We start from the raw sequence: 27,437 nt of genomic DNA, 5'->3' as shown, positions 1-27,437 counted from the left end.
TGATAGTTTAGGATAAAAGTTGACCTAAACATAAAATTTAACCAAGAAAACTGATTTTCTAAGTCCAAAAGGGGCAATAATTCTTGCAAAAAGCAAGATGGAGTTATGTTTCTTGATGTACAGGGTCTGCTTATGATGGTGAACAAGTATTCCAAGTTTCAAAGCAATAGCTTTGATAGTTTAGGAGAAAAGTTGACCTAAACATAAAACTTAACCAAGAAATCTGATATTTTCTAAGTACAAAAGGGGCCATAAATCTTGCAAAATGCAAGATGGAGTTATCTTTCTTGCTATACAGGGTCAGCTTATGATGGTGAACAAGTATTCCAAGTTTCAAAGCAATAGCTTCGATAGTTTAGGAGAAAAGCTGACCTAAACATAAAACTTAACCAAGCAACGCCGACGCAGACGCCGACGCCGACGCCGACAACCGCTCAAGTGATGACAATAACTCATCATTTTTTTTCAAAAAATCAGATGAGCTAAAAATAATACATTTACGGCAAAATATTTTTCCGCCACTTTTTTTATTTTTTTCGCCACTGGCATATTTGGCAAATTGCAGCGGAAACCCCAATTATGTCCAACAGATGATAATAGCCTGGCAAGAACCCTGTGCACACAGGATTGGGATAAATGTTGTACTGAGGCATGTGTCTTTTTACCAACAAATCATAGTATACTACTGGTTGGCGACCCAGAAAATCGGACAGTCGCATAAAGACTTATTTTGGCGTTATTTTTTATTATTTGTTGTCAAGTACACAGACACCTGCTTTATGTGCAACATCCGCTGAAACAATTGCAAATCGGTAAATTAAACTTACAAAATTGGAATATTTACATTTGTTCACAAAATGTTGTGACAGCTCTTGCTGGAGGGAAGCTGCATGTGCTTTCAGTGCGCATGCGCAGGGCTCGACACTAACGCTGGTCCGCTGGTCCGAGACCAGTGCTTTTCAGGGAGGACCACTAACTTCTCGAACCTGTGTGGTCCGATGGACCACCGAAAATTACAAGCAAGTCATTTTTAAAATAAATTAATAAACATTGAATTGTTCACGGTACTGCAGTTTAAAAATAGAATTTGGTTTTCCCCGTGTATATTTTCTTGAAATTTGGAATGCCCGGATGTAACGCTGGTACTAAAAGCCGGGAACGGAACACGATAACTTATCTATCTGCTTACGAACTATTGAGGTATCAGTACAGTATCCAGCGTTCGGTAGAGCCGAGGTTCCAGATTTTGACCCGCGAAAATCGAGAAAAACTCATATCTGACCCGCACAGAAAATGCCCCATGCGTCGGCGTGACCCGCGGAAATTTTCTTTGATTCGTTTCGAGTTCGAAAGTTCTGCCCCTATGCCAATCAAAATCCCAGTGAATTTAAATATTGTTTGCCGCCATAAGCGGAAGTATGGCAGTAGGCGGAGCGTCGTATATTAATTAGCTACTGACATATGTCAATTACGCCACGCGCCGACTGACACGTTGTCATCTCGCGGTTTGTATTTAGTGCCCGTCATTATCAAGTGTTTATTGATCAAAAAGTTAAAAGTTAATTGATAAACAATGTGTGTGTGTGTGTGTAGATCGTTTCCGCTTTTGTTGTAGCGTTGACCACTATGTGCATTATCGTTGTCATCACAGGTTGCTTACACAATGTGCTTTTTCACTTTTGCTTCTTTATTAATATGAAAATATTGTATTAAATTAGAGGGAAGTTGTTTCAATGTCATTTAATAAAATCTGCCTGATGATTCTATAAATGCTGCAAAAGCTTTGACAAGTTCTTCTTTTGCAGTGACTGTCACATCCTCTGACAATGCAAAAAGCAGCCTATTATCGTGTTTGTACAACTTGTTAATAAGCAGTATACAGCTTCTGCTGTATTGTTGTCTTGCCGATTATTACTGAACAACAAATTGGATAACGAATTTCATTTATTTTATGTGCTTGACACGTTTATATAAGCCGATCGGCAGTTACGATCTATAGCATTTTATTAAATTTATTATCATTACCGAGGCTTTGTTTGGGCAAAAACAAATAAAAATGCTTTTATTAAGCAGAAATTATAAGTATTCAATAGGTATAAAGAAAAAGAAAGAAATTTATAACACGTATTTTATCAAGAATTTAATGTTACTTTTGTTTTCCATATTTGTCACCCGTTTTCATGGCCGTGATTTTCGGACATTTTTAACGAGATTTTCTAGTGCAATCTTAATGAAAAGTCAATAAAAAGTCTGTATTTAAGAAAAAATGACAACTGTTGCAAAAAAAAAAGCTCTTATTTTGAAGCATTTTTCGAGAAGAGGCACCAAACCCCACCCACTTAAAATATGAATTGCTGAAAAAATCATCTTTATTGACATAGATCTACTTTATTTTAAATTTGATTTTCAAAATTATTTTTAATAATTAAATGGCAGATGTTTATCAAAATAATGATATAAAAATCACATGTTTTGCAGTGTTTGTAAAAAGTACTCCATGAAGGAAGTCTTCAAGAGGGGGTCTCATATGTTACTGGTTGCGTTAACTTAAAAAAAAAAACATCCACATCTAGGTAGGACCACCTGAAATTCTGTCGGACCATCAGTTTGCAAAAGCTGCTGGTCCTTCGGACCACCACTGGAAAAAAGTTAGTGTCTAGCCCTGATGCACATACTTGTTTTGAGGCCCCAACATTATTCATGGGGTACTTATCTACAATCTGCTAAATGCAAACATGAAAATTGCGTGTTTTATAACAAGTATCAACTTGAAGGTTATCTCGTCAATAACACATGTTAAATGTGTTTAAACCATTTCTTTTTACTTAATATTTTGTGTCGTATATAGGCCAGCTGAACGTTTTAAAGTCTCGACAGACTTATATCAAACATTAATAGTTGAATGTAAACTAGAGTTGTCACAGGAGTGACGAATTATACCCCCACAATATGGCCTTGTCACAGAACTAAGCCAATGTCTGCACTTGCTTGACCTTTGACCTACTGACCTCAAAATCAATAGAGGTCATCTGCTGGTCATGATTAACCTCCCTAAGAAGTTTCATGATCCTCGGCCCAAGCGTTCTCAAGTTATTGTCCAGAAAAGGTTTAAATGACCTTTGGAACCAAAAATAATTATGGGTCATCTGCTGGTCATGACCAACCTCCCTATTACATTTCGTGATCCTAGTCCCAAGCATTGTGAAATTATTGTCCGAAAACCGTTTAAATGTTCCGGGTCACTGTGACCTTGACCTGTGACCTGCTGATCTCAAAATCATTAGGGGTCATCTGCTGGTCATAACCAACCTCGCTACCAATTTTCATGATCCTAGGCCCAAACGTTCTCAGGTTATCATCCGGAAACTGTTTAACTATTTCGTGTTATTGTGACCTTGACCTTTGACCTACTAACCTCAAAGTCAAACATGACCTGTATTTAAACATGTTACACCAGTGTACAAAAATTCAAGATCCTAGACCCAAGCGTTCTCAAGTTATCATCTGGAAATCGTTTAACTGTTCCGAGTCACTGTGACCTTGACCTTTGACCTACAGACCTCAAAGTCGAACTTGACCTGTATTTCATGATGTTACATCTGTGTACCAAAAATTATGGTCCTAGGCCCAAGTGTTCTCAAGTTATCATCAGGAAACCATTTAATTGTTCCGAGTCACTGTGACCTTGACCTTTGACCTACAGACCCCAAAGCAGAAGTTGACCTGTAATAATGATGTTACACCTGTGTACCAAAATATATGATCATAGGCCCAAGCGTTCTCAAGTTATCATCCGGAAACTGTTTAACTGTTCAGGGTCACTGTGACCTTGACCTTTGACCTATTGACCCCAAATTCGAACTTGACATGTATTTTCTGATGTTACACCTGTGTAACTAAAATTATTCAAATCGGTCAAGCCTTTCATGAGTTATCATCCGGAAACCACAAAAACCAACAGACCGACAACCTCACTCCTATATACCCCCCCAAAGTTCGTTTTGTTGGGGTATAACAAGGAAAGCATGTCTTTTTATCACTAACGCCGACCTAAAAGTGACTCTGCTTGACAAAAGTGATGATAATTAGCGTTTTCCTACTGTCCGATTTCTGGGTCCTGCAACAAGCTAAAAACGTTAAATTTACGTACCCTGTTTCGGGCCTCAGTAACATGTTCAGTTTATTTCTTTATAGGCAGTGGCTAGAGAACCGGAATCGGTTCCCTGGACAGCAAACTTATTCGTCCGGAACCGATTCTCTAGCCAAAGTACCATGCATAGATTAGGGAACCAGAATTTTACTTCTATGCATAAAGCTGCCGAAATTCACTTTGTTTCTTTTGGTAAGTATTATGCATGTAATTATCTTAATAAATCTAACATTGCAATTTTCAGCAAGCAATGCCCTTTCATTTATCTGTGTTTACCGTGTCTCCAAAAGTGTACTCACCGCATACTGTCCGCCATATTGGAATGATAAATAAACTAGTAAGAATGACTGCGGAAATAGCATTGGAGCAAGCCGAAATAAATTTGAAATGTAAAATTAAAAGGTATAAAACAATAAAAGGAACATTTAAAACAAATTAAGTAATTTCTGTTAATTAGTATTGATCACATATCTTTGAACGTGAAATGCAGAGGTGTTACAAACTCAGGGGTTCCACTAGACCTGAAAACCCAAGAGTCCCAGGACCCTTGGGCCCAAATTTTGAAGGGTCCTTTTCCAAAATACAGGAATCCTGTCCCAACACGTCCATATAATTGACTATATTTTTTTTAGTAATACCAGGAAGGTCTAATACGTATCAATTGTTCCAGGTAATACGTAGATCTTTACCTAAGAAAACAATAAACCCAAGATCATGTTACAGCATAATAAAAATGTCAGTTTCAGGTCATATATTGTAAACTAATATGTATCAAAATTCATGTTATTTTGATTAGGTTTTTCTTCTATGTTTCATTTAATTTTTAATAACAGAACAGTGCTATAACACTCTATAAAAATGTATCCAAAATGTACTATCCGGATACTGGTACACTTTTGGAATGTCACCGGAAAGTAGTTTTTGCTCAGTTTACTTGGCAAACTAAGCTGAATCAGAGATAGTTCCTCAAATAATTATGCTACTTATCATTAAAAACTGCATTGAAAGTCAGTTTTTTTTCAAGGAATTTTGACGAAACGAAACGAAATATGCATATGACATCGGGTGTAATTAGACTCGTGAACGGACATTCTAATCTTATTTTTGCTTTCAAAATTCATCAAAATTTGTGAAGTTTCTTGTTGAAATTACGGTATGATCACTAAGCAATGGTCTAATTTAAGGTTTGCATGAAAAAATCTTGCAGGGCACTTTTCACATGCTCGGTAATCAGCTGCTTACGATAATTTAATAATTGGCGCCTTTTTTGACTGTCCACAGGATCAATACGTTTTATCAATTAATTTCAACACTTCATTGATTCTTGTTACCTATGTGCACTCGCCGTGACGTAACTTGCTGATAAAAAAACCAGCGAGGCATGTCTACAGGAGAAAGGGCGGGATTTAGCAGAAGATCAAAGGCAGGAGGGCATGACCGCGAGTGTTTATTTTGGAATACACGTGTCTATCGTGGAAATAGTTTTACTGAAGGAAATGAATGATAAGAGAAAGGATTATCAAAGGAAAATGCCTCCGGGTCCCGAAGGACGCACAGGCAAGTATCATGCCGGGTCCTTTGAGCGTCTTTTGAAAATCTCCCGGGTCCGGACCCGGGTCAAATGGAACCCCTGAAACTGATCAAAGAATCTGCATAAGGTTTTAATGGCAATTAAATTTGTTTTTTTGTTTCCTTTGTTTTGGGTTTAACGCCCTTTTTCAACAGTATTTCAGTTATGTCACGGCGGGCAGTTAACCTAACCAGTGTTCCTTGATTCTGTACCAGTACAAACCTGTTCTCCGCAAGTAACTGCCAACTTCCCCACATGAATTATCAGAGGTGGGGGACAAATGATTTCAGACACAATGTCTTTTATCAAACATTCACGACGAACATACGGCCCGCCCGGGGATCGAACTTGAGACCCCGCGATCCGTAGACCAACACTCTCCCTACTGAGCTAAGCGGGCGGGGGCAATTAAATTAGTTTGTACATCTATAAACATGTTATGACACAAATTCAAATCAATATTATTTTATATTTAAATAATTTTAACATAGTACATGTTGAAAGCAAATAACATTTAAAAACGGGAAAGTGAGTTTTCACGCATTTATTCATACTAGTTTTATCATTCCAATATGGCGGACAGTAAATGCAGATAAATGCAAGGACACGTTAAAATTAATTAAGATAACAATATGTATGAGTCTGACATTTACCAAGAAACAAAGTGGATTTTGGCAGCATTATGCATAGAAATAAAATTCTGGATCTCTAGCCTAAGCACAATATTTTGGTTAGAGAACCGGTTCCGGATGAAAAAGTTCACTGTCTAGGGAACCGATTCTGGTTCTCTAGCCACTGCTTCTTTATACAAACAAATTTGTGTTTTGTGACACCGAAGATCTGAACTTGATTCAGGTACATTTCATGGATCTTGAATTAAAAATGACAATTTGACAGCTGAAAGGTCTGTAAAAATGTCCAAATCTGGGTCGCCAACCAGTAGTGTATCAATTATTCTGTAATACTGCACATTCCTACCATAAATGCAAAGTCAGGGGTCACGCTGTCGATCGCCACTTGAGCCATTTGCGACAAAAAATTAAATGTGGCTCCGAAATTTTATAATTGGCGAAAATGTCCCGAAGCTATGTCTGTCTGCAAAACTACAAATATTGCCAATTTTACTAACCAAAAGGTGTGAAAAATCGATAATCTGTGTAGACACAACATCCGTTATTGAAAGGGAGGGAGCTAATTTGCAATTTTTTTATTTGATCAGGCAGTTAATTGGCGATAATTATATTATTGAATAACAAATAATCATTTTGTGCACTTGATACGATATTATGAGCAGTCGGCCGTTAGACAAATTGCCGAGGGTTAGTTTGGGCAAAAACAAATAATAATGCTTTAGACAAGCAGAAATTGTAAGTTATGATGATAGAAAAGCAATAAAACATAGGTATTTTATCAAATATTTAGTTCTAACTTACGTTTTCCGAATTTGTCACCCGTTTTCGCGACCGTGATTTTCGGATATTTCTGACGAGATTTTTTAGTGCAATCTTAATAAAAAGCCAATAAAAAGTCTACATTTAAGAAAAATATGACAACTGTTGCAAACGGAGCTCTTATTTTGAAGTATTTTTCGAGAATAAAACATGCGAAGGCATCGAACCCCATCCACTTATAGGCAATGTGCAAAATAAGACACTGTTTTTTTTTAAAAATTTTTTTTTTTTTTTTGACATCTTTATTTTAAATGTGATTTTCAGATTTTTTTTATTAAATGGCAGATGTTTATAAAAATGATAACTTTAGAAATTAACACAAATTGATTTTCTAAATAGCTTTTTAAAGGGTTACTAAGAAATATGTAATAACTACATTAATTCCTTGAGTAGTATGAGTATTTTGGTACATATAATGTAGTCCTACAAGAACGTCAGTGCCATGCGCTTCGCCGTTGTTTGCCTCATAATTTTATTTTCAGAAAAAGCAGTGGCTCGGAGAAAATAATTCCCAGTGTGACCCCTGAAAGTTATGGCAAATGCACAACCTAAACAGGCAAGCCAAAGAACTAAAAATACACAGAATTGCAACTGGGGATAATCCCGTGTTAGAGCGTTATCTTATTTCAAAGCGTTTGCCGACTTGATCAATCGTGATCAAATCAACAGACGCTTACTGAAATATAAAATTGGCGGTACGCCCGGTGCGTAATAAACCAAATAGAGTCCTTTTTTCAAACGAAAACTGTTGATTTCTTACACTTCCAATCATAAATTCATTCCTTCCCCGTGTAGAAAATACTAATAACATAAAAAAAAGCACCATTATCATTGTAAACAATCGATACGAAATTAACCTTATTTAAAAGCGTTTGCCGACTTGATCAATCGTGATCAACTGACGCTTACAACGAGATCTCATTCAGTTGTCACGGGATGTTGGCGAGAATTGCTCTATATGCCTTTCAAGTTGCCAATCTATTTATTTTTATAGCTCTTTGGGCAAGCCAAAATGTCTAACAACACTGAGATTTTTAAAGACTGGTGCAATTAATGGTGAATTACATTTGCTAACAATATAACTTTAATTTTAGAGTCTCATTACAGATGACACTTTCCCTTCCAGCACTTAATTCCTCACATGACGCATAAATTTTTGAACGAAAATTTCTCAGACTTCCGTGTAAACACAGTGGTTACTTACCGAATTTGAAATAAACACGAAAGCAAATAGCGACTGACAGATTCCTTGATGGAATTCGAGCTATATCTGACTTCCTAAATGTGATCAAACAGTCGAAGATCGATGTATTTACCTTTTAAAATTGATAAAACTTTCGATTAGTTCACTATGGCCAGGTCAACCACCAATATGGCTGTCAAATGACGTCATTGGGGCGCTGCAAAGGGAGGTAATTAAACGGTGTCGCAAAAAGAAATCAGTATGTATAACAATTTCTTAAAATTTAGGCCTGACGCTGCTACTAACAACAAATTTCGACCCCAGTTAGAGACATTTCAGCTCCAACTCCTTGGTCATTTCGACCATATTCTGTGATATAAATGGAAAAATTGTCAGGAAAGTAAAAATGCTAAGTTATTTAAAATTATTATTTTAGACCTTAACCCTTTTATTACAAATAAAATATGTGATATCCATGAGTATTATCCCGGATGTCATAATGTGCTAACCCTGGTGGACCACATCAAATGTCTTATTTAAATCCAAGACGCCAACATGCATCTGGGCCCTTTATATGCTGCTATATAAAACCCACAATTAGTTGAGTTTTACAAAACCTTTGTGCCAGAAAGCGATGCTGATTGTCCGCCAGGATTTTAAAGGTGATTCAGCATATTCTACATCACGCCATGTACCCGGATAATCTTAACTCTGTTCAGCGACCCTAACTCAGTGCCAACATGGCGGATGTAAAGCCGATACGACTTTGTTTTCTGTGTAATTACGATGTATAAAGGAATGTTTCTGTTGTTAAATCTATACACATTGATCAAGTGTATATTTATTTCAAAATGTATCATGTTAAATATATCAACCCTTGTGATTTCAGGTGGAAAAACGACGAACAAGGCAACTTTTTCAATGAAAACTTTTACAAAAAATCTTTAAAAATACTTCTATGCTTTTGATGCCTCGACTATTTTGTTGTTTGAAAGCAAAGATATACTGCTTTATAGGCCCGTTTACACTATGTTGTTAACCCACTGCATGCTGAAACAATACATGTTCAAATGTACTGACAGCGAGAAAAGGGATAAAAACCTAACTTTGATTTGTTAAAAACCGAACTCAGTTTACATGAGGAATGGATAAAAACCTAACTTACACGAAAATGTGTGACGGATAAACACCTAACTGAATAATATAGTTATATGTATGCCCACTACAGTCAAATATATTTTCATAATTTTAATATTATGCAAATAGCAATGTTTGGAATAGTCTGGATAAACCCTAAAAAATAACTCAGTATAAAAGTCAAAATTATTATATTTACATAAGAAATTATTTAATACCACCGATGTTCGAAGTTCTGTAGTACCCAACCCTCCCCCCCCCCCCCCCCCCCACACACACACACACTGTTTCAGAAGAATTGTGTTTGTTTCAAATCTTGTATATCGTATAGTGTAAGAGATTTTTAAAGAGGTGCTAATGGAATATTTTTGATATTGTTTAAATGGGATTAGATTTATGATTAATTATTAAATATGATATTTTTCAGACGGTAAATAGGGAAGAAAAGTGTTTATGTGTTGTGTGGTAGGGGTGATGCATGGATTGACGGGACAGGGGTGTGGGTAACCTTACATTTTTCACTTGTCCGCGGACACTTAAAAATCTACTTGTCCATTGTCAAATTTCATTTGCTCTGATTTGTAATATTAAACCTTCATGAAAGCGCAAATAGACTAGAGATCGAGTTCTTTATTTAGGACAATGAAAAGAAAAGCATATCACAGTAACTGTGGTAAAAAATAAGCTGTTGAAATATTTGCCTTTTAACGTTTATAAAAGTCTGAAATCGCGTAAGCAGTGTTCGGGATCTTTTGAGGTCATGCCCGAAACACTGCCCACGCAATTCTGCAAAGCCAGATGAATTCAGAGAAAGACTCTTAAAACGTTCCGACTTGTTTTAGTCATACTTGCGATCTCTGTGTGCTTTTGATTTTAATTTGGCTGACTACTGGGTCAAATATTTCTTTTGACAGTGATTTATTGTCTCAGCAGTTAGAATTCTACTTACAAACTTGTCATAATGCTTTTTTTTTAAGTTGTTTACGTTTCTGATGTCTTTAAATGTCCTTTTAGTTCTCTGTGTGTAACCCTTGTTTTCCTTTTTTAGTTTTAGTTACAGAATGCTATATGCTGATGATGCAAACATTGTTCTTCGGCTACTTTAAGTAGTTCTTATGTTCCCTTTAGCATGTATATGAATTCTTCTTTTATGTTTTTTTTAATGCATGTTGTACAATGTGACTCTTCTTATTTTTGTGTAGTGTCAGATAATTTTTTATGTTGCTTTAAATGTGCTAAATCTGTATGTGGTAAATTACCGTTTCCATTTTATTTGCTAGTACATATGTGCTATTTTGTTTTAATGCGCTGTAACATGTATGATTTGTGATTTGTTACTTATCTACTTAGAGCCAGATGCTTTATTTGCTTTAATGTGCTTTAACATATTTGCATTTTATCACAGCTGTTTTACTTATTTTGAGCTTATTTACATGTGTTTGTCGGAAAATAGCTTTAAGCTAGGGTTATATGTTTATACTTTTCCGACGTTAAATAAATCTTCTTGTATCTAAATCTTCTCTGATATTTTATCATAGTTACCGAGTTACAGTGTGCACGAGACCAAGTCAAAGAACCCATTATCTTTATCACCTCCATACACTTGAAGCAACACACACTCTAAATGATATTTTATGTTTTTTTATTTTATACCTGAAAAAGTATGCTTGTCCACGGACACACAGAATGAAAAATGCACTTGTCCGCCGGCAAAAAAACAAGAGTCGGATAAGTTGGACATAGGAATACCACATCCCTGCAGGGGTGGGTAGATCAAAGAACTTCGATCATCAGCAGTCCATAAAAAAGCACAGACGAACAGCCGTTTTCGTTTGGTTAGGTGTTTATCCATTCTAAGTTCATATTTATCCAGCACTGTTTCCTGTACCAGTTAGGAATTATCCTCAAATTTAAACCCACCTCATAATCAATACATTTTTTAAGCTATAAAATCAATTTCAAACTTTGATACTGTTAAACATTGTCAAAAAGATATTTATGGAACTAATACATTTAATAAGTAAGGTCTTACTGCAATTTCTGGTACTTTAAAACAGTTAGAAACATAAAACATGTTCATTTTGAAGACTTTTTTGAGTACATTTTAATGAATTCCGGCCACATAATGTGACACTTCGATTGGAATATTTAGTACACAAGGCATTTTATCAATACAGGATATTATGACTATCAAAAGTTTTACGCTAACATTGCATACTCACATAAAAACATGAAAAAAGACAAGGAAATTAACTACATACATCGTCTTTCCGTCAGCCATGTTGGTACTGAGTTAAGGTCGCTGAACAGAGTTAGGATTATCCGGGTACATGGCGTGTACATCTGCCTTGTACGTCGTTTCAGTAACACTTGACTAAATTACACGACGAGTAGTTTGATCTAGAGGAACGGATATGGAAGAGTGGGTGAAAATTACATGATAAGATGTCCGTAATCTAGATGACTAGATTACGGACAGAATTTCTCTCCTCAGGAATTTTACAAAGAGGAAAAAATCCCTCTCCTTTCGAATTTTACAAAGAGGAAAAAATCTCTCTCCCAAGAATTTTACAAAGAGTACAAAATATCCCCTTATATAAATTGGATAGCTCACATAAAAGGCATCGAGGACACTTCCCAGGGATGCCGTTGATAACGGGTGCCGACTCGATGTTGCCCCATCAACAATAACACGCTGTGTTCCGCCTGTCAAAAGACCAGGATCCATGTTAGTTTCTTCCCTCTAATACTGTAGTGGTTGAGCTTGGCTTATATAGTCAACCGTTGCTTACTACTTTCTGCTCAAGGAGCCCACATGTTGTTCAAGTAAGAGATACAGACATATAGTTTCTAGCTCTGAATCATTTTTCAGATTTTTAATTAACAAAGCTCCACTTTGTAATACCACACTTATGGTCAGATAGACTATAAACAATCTTATCATGTAATTTTCAAGTTCTATGGCCAATCGAAAAATACCAAAAATAGAAGTTAACCATAATGCAAGAAATGTGTCTTTCAGTCTGATTTCTACGTTATCATGCCCAGATCCAGGGCGGAAAGGGGTCCGAGGGCCATGAACCCCAAGTCAGCTGGGCTGTGGTCTATAGTCATCAAAGTTTAGACAAAAACAATGCGCCAGTCATAGAGGCCACAGTTTAATACTTATATCTAAACACTTCCCAGGGGGAGATCTCTTTACACAATTACAGATAACCCCTTCTGTACCTACCCAAGATATTTAACAGCATCGGATTTCTACCAGAATGATATTTGCGTGAAGTCGTTAATTATGTCTCGATCTCTTCCTGTGTCAATTAAGCAAACTCAGAATTTTCATGCCTACAAATTTCCAGGGATGGGCTCTCTGACTCCCCTTACAAGGAGGGGTACCCCTTCCTGTACATACACCCACTTGGCGAATTTTGACTCCAGTGTGAACGAGATCCTGCCATCAGGGATTAAGCAGGATAAAGTTTTCATGAATGATTATAGAAGGGCAACTTGTAAGTTACAAATTGCTGTTTAGCCTGGAAACTTAACAGATTAATTGAGTGAATAACGGTAAACTCCCCTAAAATGGATGATAATTAGCACAGTTCTAAGAAACTTCTCCTGTTACTGCATTTTGCAGTCACTTACCTTACCGATCAGTTCGGTCACGAATTGTCTTATATCAATTTTTTCTCATTTATGGCATAAACATGTTACAAGAATATTTCAGTGACATCATGGAAGTAGTAATATTATTTTTTCCCCCTGAGAAAGTACTAAAAATAATGCGGTTTTCTTTCTGAGACATGGCACAATTTACCCTTTTTTATTTTTCGCATCGTTTTCCGATGTACTTTGGGAAGGTACTTAGATTTGCAGGAATATGAAAAACAACGAATACCGCACTGCGGGCTTACGTGTCGTCCTTGAAAATAATTTCTAAATATTAATTAAAAAAAGAAATCAGTACAACCGCCGAGACCATTAAACATAGAACTTTAGTGATTTTGCAAGCTTTTAAATTTAACGTTTTCAATAAAAATTCGGGCAAAAATACTGTAATAAAAAAAAAATCCCGGGAGATTGTATTAAAGAAAAAAAAAAGAACTCCCGCGAGCCGGATTCGAACCAGCGACCTAAGGATGACAGACAAACCGCTACAGTCCTCCGCTCTACCAACTGAGCTATCACGGGAACTGATTATTCTATTGCAAAAATTATACATATTCTCATGTGCATTTTAATATTTATAAGGGAAGCTACTCAATCATACTGCAGTTTATAACACTTCACGAGTAGAGCCCCTTTTTGTTTACTTTTAAGGACCAGACCTGGGGTCAATTACTTTAAAATGTTATTAATTAAATTACAATTACATTGTGAAATGCTCACTTAAATTACAATTACCATTAGATCTACATGAAATTTAGCAATGTAATTAATTAAATCACAATTACATTGTGAATTGTAATTAATTAGATAAACGTGTTGCACTCTATGCCAGCTAAGTCGATCGTGTAGACATTGGTATTTCATTTACACACCCTATTACCTGATGTCCCCCACGCCGAGGGATGCGGCTACCACAGAGGTCAGAAATCAATAATGGTGAGTAGTGGTGTTAGTTTATTAAAGGCCTAGATCTTGGCAGTGGTCCAATGGATTTCTGTCTTCACCAGCACAATTGGGGACTAATGACTATCACAGTATGGTTCCATTCCACTTCCAACTATGCAGTGCTGATCCGCTAATTGAGATGACTAAGGTAATATCCACTCAGTGCTGTTGTGATAACCGCTCAGACAAGTCGCGTGTGGTTTATGTCTCTTGGAGAAATTCTTTTATGTACAGTTTATAGTGTTTATGGGTAGTGAGACTGGCTGTGACATTTAATTACCATTAAGGGGACGCATATTGCTACATTCACTGTTCATACAGAAATGCGGAAGGGGTGCATATTCAAGAAATCGATGGTGGGAAAATAAAAACATATTCCTAAACTGATATAATACTGATGGACACCTGTAATATTCAGTATTTTGTGGATAAGGATGTGGTACTATGAATGTAATGGGAAAACAGAGGTCTTTGTGAAAGTACATTCAACACAAAATATAAAGCTTTTGTATAAGGAAAAAACAGGTTTTTTACAATAACAGTGTTCCAAATAATGTTGAAGGGATGAGATTTTCTTTCTAACACACCAGGTTTGCTTAAACATGTAAAAATTTAACGCCACGTCATTTCAGCTCGGGATGGACGCCATATTTCTCATTGATAAAAATGTAAACAAAAAAAGTCAGAGTGGGATTAGCATTGCATGGGCATAACATGACATTCTACACAACGAATACCTTAGAACAGATATGTAAGATGCTACACAGGTCAGGCGGGTTAAATGCATAATGGCGATCACTTGAATCTCATCTTGAAAAGGTGGTTAATTTTAGTTTATTTACATGGTTTTTAATTTTCCCACGACTTCTCGGCGATTCACTGCAAATGTATTACTGCGCCGGACGAAAGGTAACTCTAATTAACAACGGGAGACAACTTAGGTGTCAGCACGTGTACGATTTTTAAAAAAAAACATGTCGATGATTATAATTTCTTATCAAATAATGAATCCTATTCAGATATTCGTCTTCAATATTAGAAAAATATTAATTTCTGTGGACATTTGTCAATAAATATTACTTACATTGGACTACTTTGCGCATCAAACTGGTTTCCGCTTCAGTTGTGAGGCACTTCCGTTATACTTTTTGACAACAATAACAAAACACAAAATGAATCAATAAAGTCACTTATAAACCGACTGCTACTTAAATCAGTGTAAGTAAAGTTGTTGTTACAACATTATACATGTTCGTTACGTTATGAGATAAAGTTTATCTTGAACTGCATAATCCATTAATTACGTTTAGATGATATTGCATTTACAACTTATTTGACCCCAATATTTTACGTGAATGACAGCATTCTCGTGCAACTCGTGCAAACAGAGTTATGAAAAGTATGGTGGAGAATTCAAGGACAAATTATAAATGACATTAAATTGAGGATAACTGTATATTCGTCCAGTTTTAATCATTGACATGCCTGCTGTGTATTAGTAACTTTTGTGAACAAGATTAGAATGTTACTTTTGCACATATACACATTGATTGGACCTCTCAACCAAATTTCATACCTTATTTTAGGGATTTTTAAGACAATACATTTTCAAAAGTTTGTTGAATGTGTTTTGATATTTAAGTGCATTGTAGTTCATGAATACCAAGTTAAAAATTAATAATGGCAACATTTCTAGGCCCTTATTGTAAGCCACTAGACTTCTGTAACGATAAATGTTTAATGTATTAAGGGGAATATACTCTTTTAGTTTTGGAATGTGGCATTCCTTGACCACCGTATCTTTTCTTATGCACTACTTTGTAAACAAACTAAATAATGTGTTTTAGCTTACATATGCGAAATGAAAAGCAAGACAGTTACCATATCTCACATTCTTTCTTTAAATTAGAATCTGTAGGACATTGATAAAGGTTTGGACAAGGTGAAGCACTATTATTTTCGCACCAAAAAGTCTTAATTGTTGACTTTGAATGTACACAATAAGTCTTATGTAATTCAACAATAACTTTCTTGTTTCAGTTTTCTCATTTTTATTTTAGTGAGCAATCCTTTGTGTACTTATAACAGTTGAAACAGTATCCATTTCATGTACCAAAACCTTGTACTTTTTTGCATGTAAATTTTATCATACCCCACCCACTTTTTTCTAATTACAAAGTATGCGTCCCCTTAATTCATTGATGAAGTAAAAAACTTTTGGATTAAATATTAATAATATTGGAACACTTTTTAATATGAAAAAATTATAAGTTAAAGACAACAAGAAGAATTATTTTAATAACAATGGATCAAATAGACACAGTGGAGGAGCAGTCCTCAAATGAACAAACAAAAACTCAAGATGAAAGGGAAATAATGGATATGTTCAAATCCTTTATGGATCAGCAATCTGAGATGATAAGTTTAATGAAGGAAGGCTTTAGCAATTCGACCGACTCGGTCAACAAAAAAGCCTCTGCTGGCCAAGCCGACTCGGCAATCAAACAGACCGGTGCTAGCTGTTCACAATTGGCCGACTCGGTCAGAACAGCACCCACGAATTATGGACTGTCGGACTCTGATGACGGATCATCGGCTAATTCTGATTGTTAGGAAAGTAATTGTGAATTTCTGACACAAATTGAACAATTATACTCTGCAAGTGAAGGCATGGGAGAAAAAATAAACGACAAATTAGCCAAAAATGTGAACTTGTCTTTCCAGAAGATGCTGACTGCTAGTCATCAGAAATCCCTGAGGGAAAAATACAAAATCCCAGTAAATTGTGAAAACCTTACAGTACCAAAGGTGAATATTGAACTTTAGGACGAGGCACGTCATACGACGAAAGCTAAAGACCTGGCACTGGTGAAAGTCCAATCCCTGTTGACTAAAGCTGTTGTTCCTGTACTTGAAATAATCAGTGACGCACTGAAAAGTAAAACGCCTGACAACAGGGAAAAAGCGGCCAAGGCTACTGACTCAGTAATTCTCATGGCTGCAGCATTCACTGAAATTATTCAGATTCGGAAGGAAGGATTCAAGTATGAAATGCCTGCCCAGTATAAGAATCGTTTGTGCAGCACATCAAATGAGCCATCAAAGGAGTGGTTATTCGGAAATGATCTGCCGAAAAAGATAAAGGATATAAATGACACGAAATCAGTGTCATATAAACTGGGAAAAAAGAGTGACAACAGATTTCATCCATACAAGAAGGATGAAAGGTTTGCGAGAACTCCTAGACAGTTTCGTGCGAAGCCTTTTTTAGGCAAGCGGAGACCCCATCCTCGAGCAAAGGAGGGGAAACAGCGATTCGCAAATTAGCCCAGGTAGCACGGGCAGAGGTGAACACTTGCATTTTTTCAAATATACACACTTTAAATACCCCTGAGAATTTCACAGATGGAAAAGTAGCAAACTTTCAGTTACAGTGGTGTCAGATTACTTCAGATAAATGGATTTTAAATGCTGTGCATGGCATTGACATTCCTTTTGAGGAAATACCTAATCAAAATGTTTTACCTATCCCTATAAACTTCTCAGAAAGTGAACAAGACTTAATTCAGAAAGAACTGTCATTGTTGTTACAGAAAGGTGTAATAGAACATGCGCAATACGACGATACTGGTTTTGTTTCTAACATTTTTACGCGCAAGAAGATGGAAACTTTACGGACTGCTATTTCTTTGATGAAGCCTGGAGTGTACTTTGCGTGACTTAAAGGATGCTTATTACAGTTTGAACATCAATGAATCCAGTAGAAAATTCTTACAATTCTTCTGGAAAAATAGCTGTTTTCGTTTTAGAGTTCTATGTAATGGCTTAAAGATTGGTCCTCTTTATTTCACAAAACTTTTGAAGTGTGCATTCTCGCATTTACGGAAACAGGGCTATGTAAATACTGGATATATTGATGACTCATTACTGCAAGGAGATACATTTGATTTGTGTTTGAGTAATGTAAGTGCAACAGTGCAGTTACTTGATTCTCTAGGTTTTACTGTACACCCCGTAAAATCAGTGTTTATACCTACACAAATAATTGAATTTTTAGGTTTCATATTAAACTCATTGGATATGTCCGTAAGCATTACAACAGAAAAAGCAGAGAAAATAATAAAACAATGTACTGCAGTTTTAAAGGAAATATATATTTCAATACGACTTTTGTCAGAGGTTTTGGGGAAACTAGTGGCATGCAGTGCTGCAATTTCTCATGCAGTCCTCCGATATAAACGGATTGAAATTTATAAAAATGCTATGTTGAAGAGGCATAGAGGAGATTTTGATGCAAAATCATTTTACTAAGTGGCGTGAAAGCAGACATTACTTGGTGGATTAACAATTTGCAGACTTCAAAGAAATATATATATCAAAGAAGCCCAGACTGTGTGATATTTACAAACAGTTCACAGACAGGCTGGGGGTCAGTAATGAATGATAAATCAACAGGCGGCCTTTGGAATGTCAGTGAACGTATGTGCCATATAAATTAACTAGAACCAAAAGCTGTACTGTTTGGTTTACAGTGTTTCTGCAAAGATATGACAGATAAACATATTAGAATCAGATCTGATAACACAGTCACTGTTGTTTGTATAAACAAACAGGGCTCCAACAAGGTATCATTTAATGACCTGACTAGGGAGATATGGTTTTTCGCACTTGACAGAAAATTATGGCTGTCTGCAGAACACGTGCTTGGTGTAAATAATATCGCTGATTCTGAGTCACGGAAGAAAAATAATGATAGGGAATGGATGCTAAACAAACAAATATTCTTTGACATTACAGATTTGTATGGAATGCCTGACATTGATTTATTTGCCTCTAGGATAAATCATCAAGTTAACTGTTACTATGTATGGAGACCAGATCCAGGTGCAATAGCAATTGATGCATTTCAACAAGTTTGGTCTCATAGATTATGCTTTATTTTTCCTCCTTTCAGCTTAATAGGACAGATTCTTCAAAAAGTTCAAAAGGAGGGGGCAGAAGTGATTCTAATAGCACCCACGTGGCCAGCACAAGGTTGGTTCCCAATTTTACTGCAAATGTTGACAGATTGTCCGAGACTTCTTCCCGTGTCAAAAGATCTGCTAATTCAACCATGGATCTTGTCCATCCACTTCTACGCAGACTACACCTTGCGGTTTTTTGGATATCGGGGAAAGATTGCACACAGAGGGAGTATCGGACGACGTTATCAGCATCATACTGTCGTCATGGAAAAATACCACAAAAGTTCAATATGGGAGTAATATCAAAAAATGGTTCAGTTTTTGCAATGAACGAAATATTGATTCCTTTTCACCACATGTAAAAGATATTTTAGATTTTTTGGCATTTCTTTATAAGAAAGGTCTTAGCTACAGTGCTTTAAACACCGCTAGGTCAACTGTGAACTCATTAATTAATACCATGACTTGTTCCACAAACTGGGTGGGAAACAATCATCTGATAAAGAGATTTATGAGAGGTGTGTTTTTACTCAGGCCTTCTCTACCAAGATATCAGTTTACCTGGGATGTTGAGATTGTTCTTAATTATCTGAAACAGATAAATTCATGCAGAGATTTGAAACTTATAACATTTAAATTAATAGGATTGTTAGGTTTGTTGACTGCACAAAGATTACAATCACTTCACCTTCTAAAAAAGGAAAATATAGAATTTACCAAAAATGGTGTAAAAATTAGAATAACTGAATTGTTAAAGCAATCTAGGCCTGGAAATCATTTGAATGAGTTAAATTTTCAATCATTTTCTGTAAATCTTTGTGTGTGGTTGCCTGCTTACATTTTTACATGGAAATAACATCGAGTTTACGCAATAATGAGACTTCACTGTTTATTAGTTTAAATAATTCTCATAAAGCTGTGTCAAAGGACACAATTGCTAGATGGGTTAAGCAAGTACTGGATGATGCAGGCATCGACACTTCTAAGTTTAAACCCCATAGCATCAGAGCTGCTTCTGCATCGCATTCTTCTAAAAAGCATGTACCTGTGAGTACTATAATGAGAACTGCTTGATGATTACATTTTGTTCAAAATAATTGCTTTTTTGCTTTACTTATGAAAAAAATACAGTCCATAAATTTTTCATCACTTATATTGGAACCGTAGAAGTACATGCTAACAAGTTAGAAGACTAAGTGTTGGTATTTTTCTTTCTTTGTTTCCCTTCTTGGCAGCCAATACAGTGTGGGTCTCACTCTGGGAATTGTAATTACAGGCTGTGTCCCTGTTGGGATCCTGGAAAACCTGGGATGGGCTCGTGGGATGGGATGGGATGGGCTCAAGGACATGGGCTGAACTTATTTGCCCATAAAATTTTCTCAAATTCTCGAAGGTTTCTTAAGGTGAACAGTTCTCTATAAAATAAATGATACTCCTGGGAATTCATGCCATACTGTCAATAAGATCTGGCCGAGAGTAACAAAGTGGGCTAATGTCTTATTCTTATAAAATAAAGAGAAATCTACTTTAGGAAATAAGCAAGTTTTTATTTTCCAAATTGTGTCAGAAGAATTGTGATATTTCAGAAAAATGTGACTATTATTCATCTAAAGCTTGCAGAATACAGTAAATAACATTTGTCTTAAATTGAAAACCGAATATGCATTTCAGAGTCACAAAGTAATGCATTAAACATTACGCTTTTGGCAATTTACTAAAATTTAAAATTTAGTGCATTTTACTCGGGTATTCCGAATCAGTCTAAAATGCGGGTCAGTCTGAACGTTTCACAGCTGATGACAAAAATACAACGGCAGAAATTAGTAAAAGGTTGCTTTTGTATCATTAAACAACCGCTGGTTATAAGATTTCGTTATTTTTAAAGCGATAAACACCACACTGGCCATAGCTTTATCAGATAAAGTGGTTCCAACGTTGTTTGAGCGGTGAATTTTACGCCGATCAGATGGAGAAATATGGCCGATACTACAAATTTCCGGTATTGTAAGTATGATTTAAAGGAATTTCTACCCGTTAAATAACGAATCAAATGAAAACGATGGGTGCACCTGGAGCGCAAACGTGTCTATGTTTTAGCACACGTGTCCATTTAGCTGAGATTTGTGCCGTTTATTCAAACACTTCTGTAAGATTTTTATATTACTCTATGCTGATGACACTGTTATATTATCAGAATCAGAAACAGGCCTGCAGAAAGCTTTAGACCTTTATGCCCAATATTGTGACCAGTGGAAACTGACAGTAAATACTTCAAAGCCTAAAATAATAATTTTCTCTAGAGGACGTCAGCCTAACTGTAATTTTCTTTTTAAAAATGAACGTATGGAAATAGTAAATGAATATAAATATCTAGGTATTTTGTTTAGCAGAAATGGCTCTTTTAATAAGTGTAAATCTCATATTGCATCTCAAGCAACACGAGCTATGTACAGTTTGATTAGAAATTCACATCGCCTTGATCTCCCAGTAGATCTTCAAATTGACTTATTTAATAAAACAATCAAGCCTATTTTGTTATATGGTGCTGAAATTTGGGGAACAGGAAATAATGAAGTAATCGAACGAGTACAGTTGAAATTTCTAAAGTACGTTCTAAAACTTAAAAGGTCAACACCGGGTTACATGGTATATGGCGAGACAGGTTGCATGCCTATAAATATCGATATAGAAGAAAAAATTATATCTTTCTGGTCAAGAATTGTCAACAATGAAAATGATAATTTTCCAACCAAACTCTCCTCCATTATCTATAAAAATATGTATGCTATTAGCAGAAATTGTAATCACGAATCTTTAAAAAAAAATTGTCCGTGGCTGTATGCTGTTCAATCTGTTTTGATTAAGTGCGGTTTTAATAATATATGTGATCAACAAACATTCACAAATAGCAAATGGCTTAAAATGGCAGTTAAATATAAACTAAAGGATTTATTTATAAACGCATGGTACTCGTTAGTTGAAAATTCTAGCAATAGCACATTCTATAGATTATTCAAAACTTCATTTGGTCAAGAAAAATATCTATCAAATACCCCAAAGTCTCTATTGCATTCTGTCATAAAATTTCGCACGAGAAACCATAGGTTACCTGTAGAAACAGGAAATTGGACAAGATTACCATTAAACCAAAGAACATGTAACAACTGTGAAAATAAGTTAGGAGACGAGTTTCATTATCTTTTCGAGTGTAACCTGTTTTCAAATGAACGAAAAAAAATTTATCAAACCATATTTCTTCAGAAATCCGAATGTATTTAAATTGGAACAACTTATAAATACTGGAAATAAAAAAGAGTTTTTGAAATTGTGCAAATTTGTTAAAATTATATTGTCACAGCTAAGATAAATGAATTTTATATTTTCATCTCCGTACATTTTATGACTCTCCGATGCCCGAATGGGGGCATCATTTATTTATTTATATATTTATTTATTATATTGTAATACTGACATATGAAATCTAGAGATGAAAGGCGTTATTGTGAAAACATCATATTTTGTTAGAATTGAATTGTACTATTATTTTCTTATGAGCCTCCAATATATTGTTAAAATATCTTACCTCATTTATTCATGTATTCATGAAATGAGTGAAATAAAAGGTTTTGACTTGACTTTTGACTTGTACAGTCCGACGGGGGAAGGAGATTTTTGACAGTTTTTGACAATATCGCATCAAACATAGTGTTAATCGGGAACAAGTAACTGTTAAAACACTTTTTATGTAAAGGGCTACCTCTTAAAACAAAGCGTGTGTATTTTCATTGAATTATTCAGCGTTATTTCTGAAAAATCGGCCGAAAACCTAATGCAACGCCGTTTCGAGTGGGTCGCCATGCAACGCAATCAAGTGGATACCGTTCTGTGTCTTACTTGCGAAGTCTTATCCGTCTTAAAAACAGTCATTAAAGCCTAACAATGAATAAATTTAGAGAGTTTTATAGCATTATAATGATCCTGCCATTTCAAATATATTGTACATCGAACAATATCATTAAGTAAATAATAGTAATAGTTCGTAAAAACAAGGACCAGTTCATGGATATCTATCTCCTCCACGAATGGTACTGAACTGCACTCTTTAAATCAGTATAGTTACAATTGGTTACTTTTTAGTCCCTTAAAACCGATACATTGCGATTTCATTACTAATTTGTTGTGCATTTAAGCTGTTCATACAAAATAAATAAAATTTGGTCCATGATAAAAGTACTGCTCAGTTGTTTGTACATATTTTCATTCATATTCCTGTGGTAGCGTTCATTTATTTTCAGAGAAATAAATCACAAAGAACGTTAAAATTGGCCAGGGAAAAGACAAGATTTTATTTGTCCTCCATAAAACAGAAACGAAGTATTGCTGGTCCGTTTATTTTCCTTCATTGGTGTCTGTATTTCATTTGTATTTTCATTTTCGAACGCCGACCATAGAGGTTTATATATATATTTAGTACAAGATATTAGTAATGGCGGGATCATTATAATGCTATAAAACTCTCTAAATTTATTCATTGTTAGGCTTTAATGACTGTTTTTAAGACGGATAAGACTTCGCAAGTAAGACACAGAACGGTATCCACTTGATTGCGTTGCATGGCGACCCACTCGAAACGGCGTTGCATTAGGTTTTCGGCCGATCTTTCAGAAATAACGCTGAATAATTCAATGAAAATACACACGCTTTGTTTTAAGAGGTAGCCCTTTACATAAAAAGTGTTTTAACAGTTACTTGTTCCCGATTAACACTATGTTTGATGCGATATTGTCAAAAACTGTCAAAAATCTCTTTCCCCCGCCGGACTGTACAGAAGTGTTTGAATAAACGGCAAAAATCTCAGCTAAATGGACACATGTGCTAAAACATAGACACATTTGCATTCCAGGTGCACCCATCGTTTTCATTTGATTCGTTATTTAACGGGTAGAAATTCCTTTAAATCAGACTTACAATACCGGAAATTTGTAGTATCGGCCATATTTCTCCATCTGATCGGCGTAAAATTCACCGCTCAAACAACGTTGGAACCACTTGATCTGATAAAGCTATGGCTAGTGTGAACACACGGGGGAGGAAGTGTCACACGAAGGATGGAGTTCTTCTGATAACCTGTCATGTTTTCTTCTGATAACTGTTACGGAGTTCCTGGAAAACGTTACAGAGTTCGTCTGATTTCTGAATGACGTGCCAAGGACTCGTAGGAAAAAATGGTAATTATTTATTTTTAAATAGAGAGAATGGGGTGTAAAACTAAAGTTTGATGATCAAGGTTGCCTGATGTCTTGTGCTATGCGTCAGAAAAAACTGTTTAGTCTAATAATCAGCGCCACTACTTTGAAAAGAAGACATTTTGAGTAAAATATCGAAATCGTTTGCTCATTCATACATATTATTCTTCTTATTCACGTTCTTCATCCGCAGCACATGCAATAGAATAATTTTAGTGCAAAGTTGTAAACATATACCACTTTCTAACAATTTTATGCCCGATTTTTCAAATGTTACGGAATTCCGGTGATAACTCTGAAGATGACACAGAGTTCTTATGATATCTTTTATTACTGCCAGGGTGTTTCTTGAGCTATGTTAAGATACACCCCATTCTCTCTATTTAAAAATAAATAATTACCATTTTTTCCTACGAGTCCTTGGCACGTCATTCAGAAATCAGACGAACTCTGTAACGTTTTCCAGGAACTCCGTAACAGTTATCAGAAGAAAACATGACAGGTTATCAGAAGAATCCATCCTTCGTGTGACACCTCCTCCCCCGTGAAGCACAGTATTGATTTGAGATTCTAATTTTTGCAGAGCAAATATAGAGCTGCTCTCTTCTTCAGACGCTTACGTTATTGTCCAGTGATGTACAGAAATCAATCAACATTACACGGACATCATGTATATATTAATATAACTATCACACTATCGGTTTTATAAATTTTTAAAACATTTATTATGAAAAATGTTGTTTGTAGTAAACAAAAGTTATTAAATATGGGGTATTCCGAATCACCATACATTTTATGTTCTATTCTATACCAAATAGTTGTTTATTTACAACATATGTGCCTCATTTTCCTTTCATCACCTTTAAATATTTACCAGTGTTACCCAGTTTATTCGAAAATGTCTTGAACTCACGTCAGAAATTAGTCTGAACCATTTACACGCTACAATGTGTTACTCTTTAAAATGCTTCATTTGTCTTGTAGAATTTCAAAAATTCTCGAGGCAAATTCCCGAATATTCAACCCCTGTCTTTTAGTTATGTGCAGACGACGAGCTTTAGTCACCTTGTATACATCACAGTTTCCCATGTTTATAGATCTATGTCTGGAAACATATTCTATGAAATTTTATATCCATGAATTTCAAAGAACGTTTAAAGCGTAGCTTGCAATATACTTTGTGTGTGAAATAGAAAAGTTGAAGTAGCATTCCGAATTATGAACAATACCACACAGTTGAATTTCCATCAAAACAGTTATTTTCGAGGTAGGCTATATGAATGTCAGTTTACGTCCTTGATATTTTATACATGTACAGTATTATGTAACTATATACATGTAGAGTATTATATACATGTACGAGTTTAACTTCTAATTAGGAAATTTCTCCTTGGTATGAAATTAATAACTGGAAATGGCGTATAATAATATTGCAGTTCTATCCTTTAAATAGCTTATTTAAATGATAAAAATTCTTCACATGCGATAAGCAGTTCAGCAAATAAAACTTTACCGTCGGGTTATAATCATGAAAGTGTCACCTATATGAATTATATTTTAATCTGCTACTCAGTGTGACTGCACGTATGTGTATGGATATCGCGATACCGTTTGTTAAAACTACAAAAGAAAAAAAGAAAAAAAAAAAGAAACAACAAATTGGAAGTTTTGAAGACGCTAGTGCAGCCGTCATGTGGCCTAGTAATTTTGGCCATGACTCTGTAATTCTGTTGCGTGTTCAAACTCACATGTACATTGTCGCACTTAAACATACAATATATTATACATATGGGTGTATAAGATGGTGTACACTCTTCACAGCCAGGTACCTACACGTACAATATTTTAGCTTGGCACCTACATTTTGATATATGGTTGTGCAGGAAGATGAGCCCGCTTCGCAACTGGGCACCTTTATGTACAATATTATGGATGTTTAGATAATGTACCCGCATCGTATTTTCTGTGTATTAAGTCAATCATTTTATATGCCTTTAGATGGTGGACAAACTAGTAGAGTACTTGTCTCAGCTAAGCTGGATCGACTCTGAATCCGACCAGAAAGACTGCATTTGTTTCGTTAGACTTAATTCCCGTGACCGCCTAAACTGCCTTCAAATAATATGCTGGAAATATACCCTGACATCGACATTGAACGCTGACCGGCAGGGATTTAACCTGGCTGTACCTTAGCCCTCACGAAACTTTCCAACAATGTATCATTTATGACAAATAGACACTCGGCTACTCAAACAATACCCACACTTATATTCCGTTAGTACTAGGTTTTGTAACTACTAGTATATCAGTTTTACTAGACAACCCCACACGTGGAAAGTTATATTATTATTTGAGATTGTTAGATTTCTTTCGCATTTTTTATGCAGTAGAAGGCATATCATTTTTGTAGGTATATATACACATCTCATGATCTATATCTTATGGAAAGAATTGCTGATTATTTATAGTTTACATTTGTATTTTATTTCGCGGTCAAATGTAGTTCCGTAACAGTGAAAATTATTCAATGAAATGCCCGCTGTTTGAAACACTGGACGCTTTCAATAAAACCCATCAAGTTTTATATTTCAATATACTACTGAAAAAAAAAAAAAAAAAAAAAAAAAAAAAAAACTAAATGGTTACAAGCAACACTCTTGTCTTTGCGAACGTTTATATTACAAAGTTCGGGAAATCATCGTCTTCTTGTAGCGCAGGAGAAGGGTGACGCCTTCCGCATCCCCCAGGTTTTGTTAGCCTGTTCAAAATTTCGCGCATACTTCGTCGGGAACGCGGCTGGTCACGTGGTGAGTCTATTTCTTGTAGTCCTCGTTCGTATTCAGTGAATACACGTCGATAGTGACCACAACCACGTGGATTAGACTTTAACTCGGGCTTCTGTGTTAACCTAGCTACCAGTTCATCCACATACGTCTTATCCGCCACTCTAAAATAACGAAGCACATGATTAGGCTTAACCTTTACCCTTCTAAATTTCTATAAAGAACTTGTCCATCTTTCAATTTGAACAGAACCGTTAACTATTAAAAGGGATGTTCGCTGAAAATTTACTGACTGAATAGCGAACAGTGCAGACCATTACCAGACTGCACAGATGTTCAGGC

General features: G+C 35.6%; 1 protein-coding gene and 1 non-coding gene across 3 annotated transcripts in view; both read right to left on the bottom strand.

Moving 5' to 3' along the window:
• LOC123545972 (ras-related protein Rab-14) overlaps positions 1–8,574 on the bottom strand; it is a 31,102-nt gene extending 22,528 nt beyond the window's left edge. Inside the window, exon 1 of one of the 2 annotated variants that reach the window (XM_045332171.2) lies at positions 8,488–8,574. The gene's annotated coding sequence lies outside the window, so the exon portion shown is untranslated. Of the gene's footprint in view, positions 1–8,375 lie in introns of both variants that reach the window. The other variant, XM_045332163.2, reaches the window with a different exon arrangement.
• A 5,019-nt stretch (positions 8,575–13,593) lies between these two features.
• On the bottom strand, positions 13,594–13,679 carry Trnay-gua (transfer RNA tyrosine (anticodon GUA)). Its single transcript is given in 2 exon segments — positions 13,594–13,629; positions 13,643–13,679. It is a non-coding gene; the product is annotated as a tRNA-Tyr (tRNA).
• Positions 13,680–27,437: the final 13,758 nt, after the last annotated feature.

This window comes from Mercenaria mercenaria, chromosome 15 (genome assembly GCF_021730395.1).
Source record: "Mercenaria mercenaria strain notata chromosome 15, MADL_Memer_1, whole genome shotgun sequence".
Classification (NCBI taxonomy): Eukaryota; Metazoa; Mollusca; class Bivalvia; order Venerida; family Veneridae; genus Mercenaria; species Mercenaria mercenaria.
This window is presented reverse-complemented; position numbering and strand designations above follow the sequence as displayed.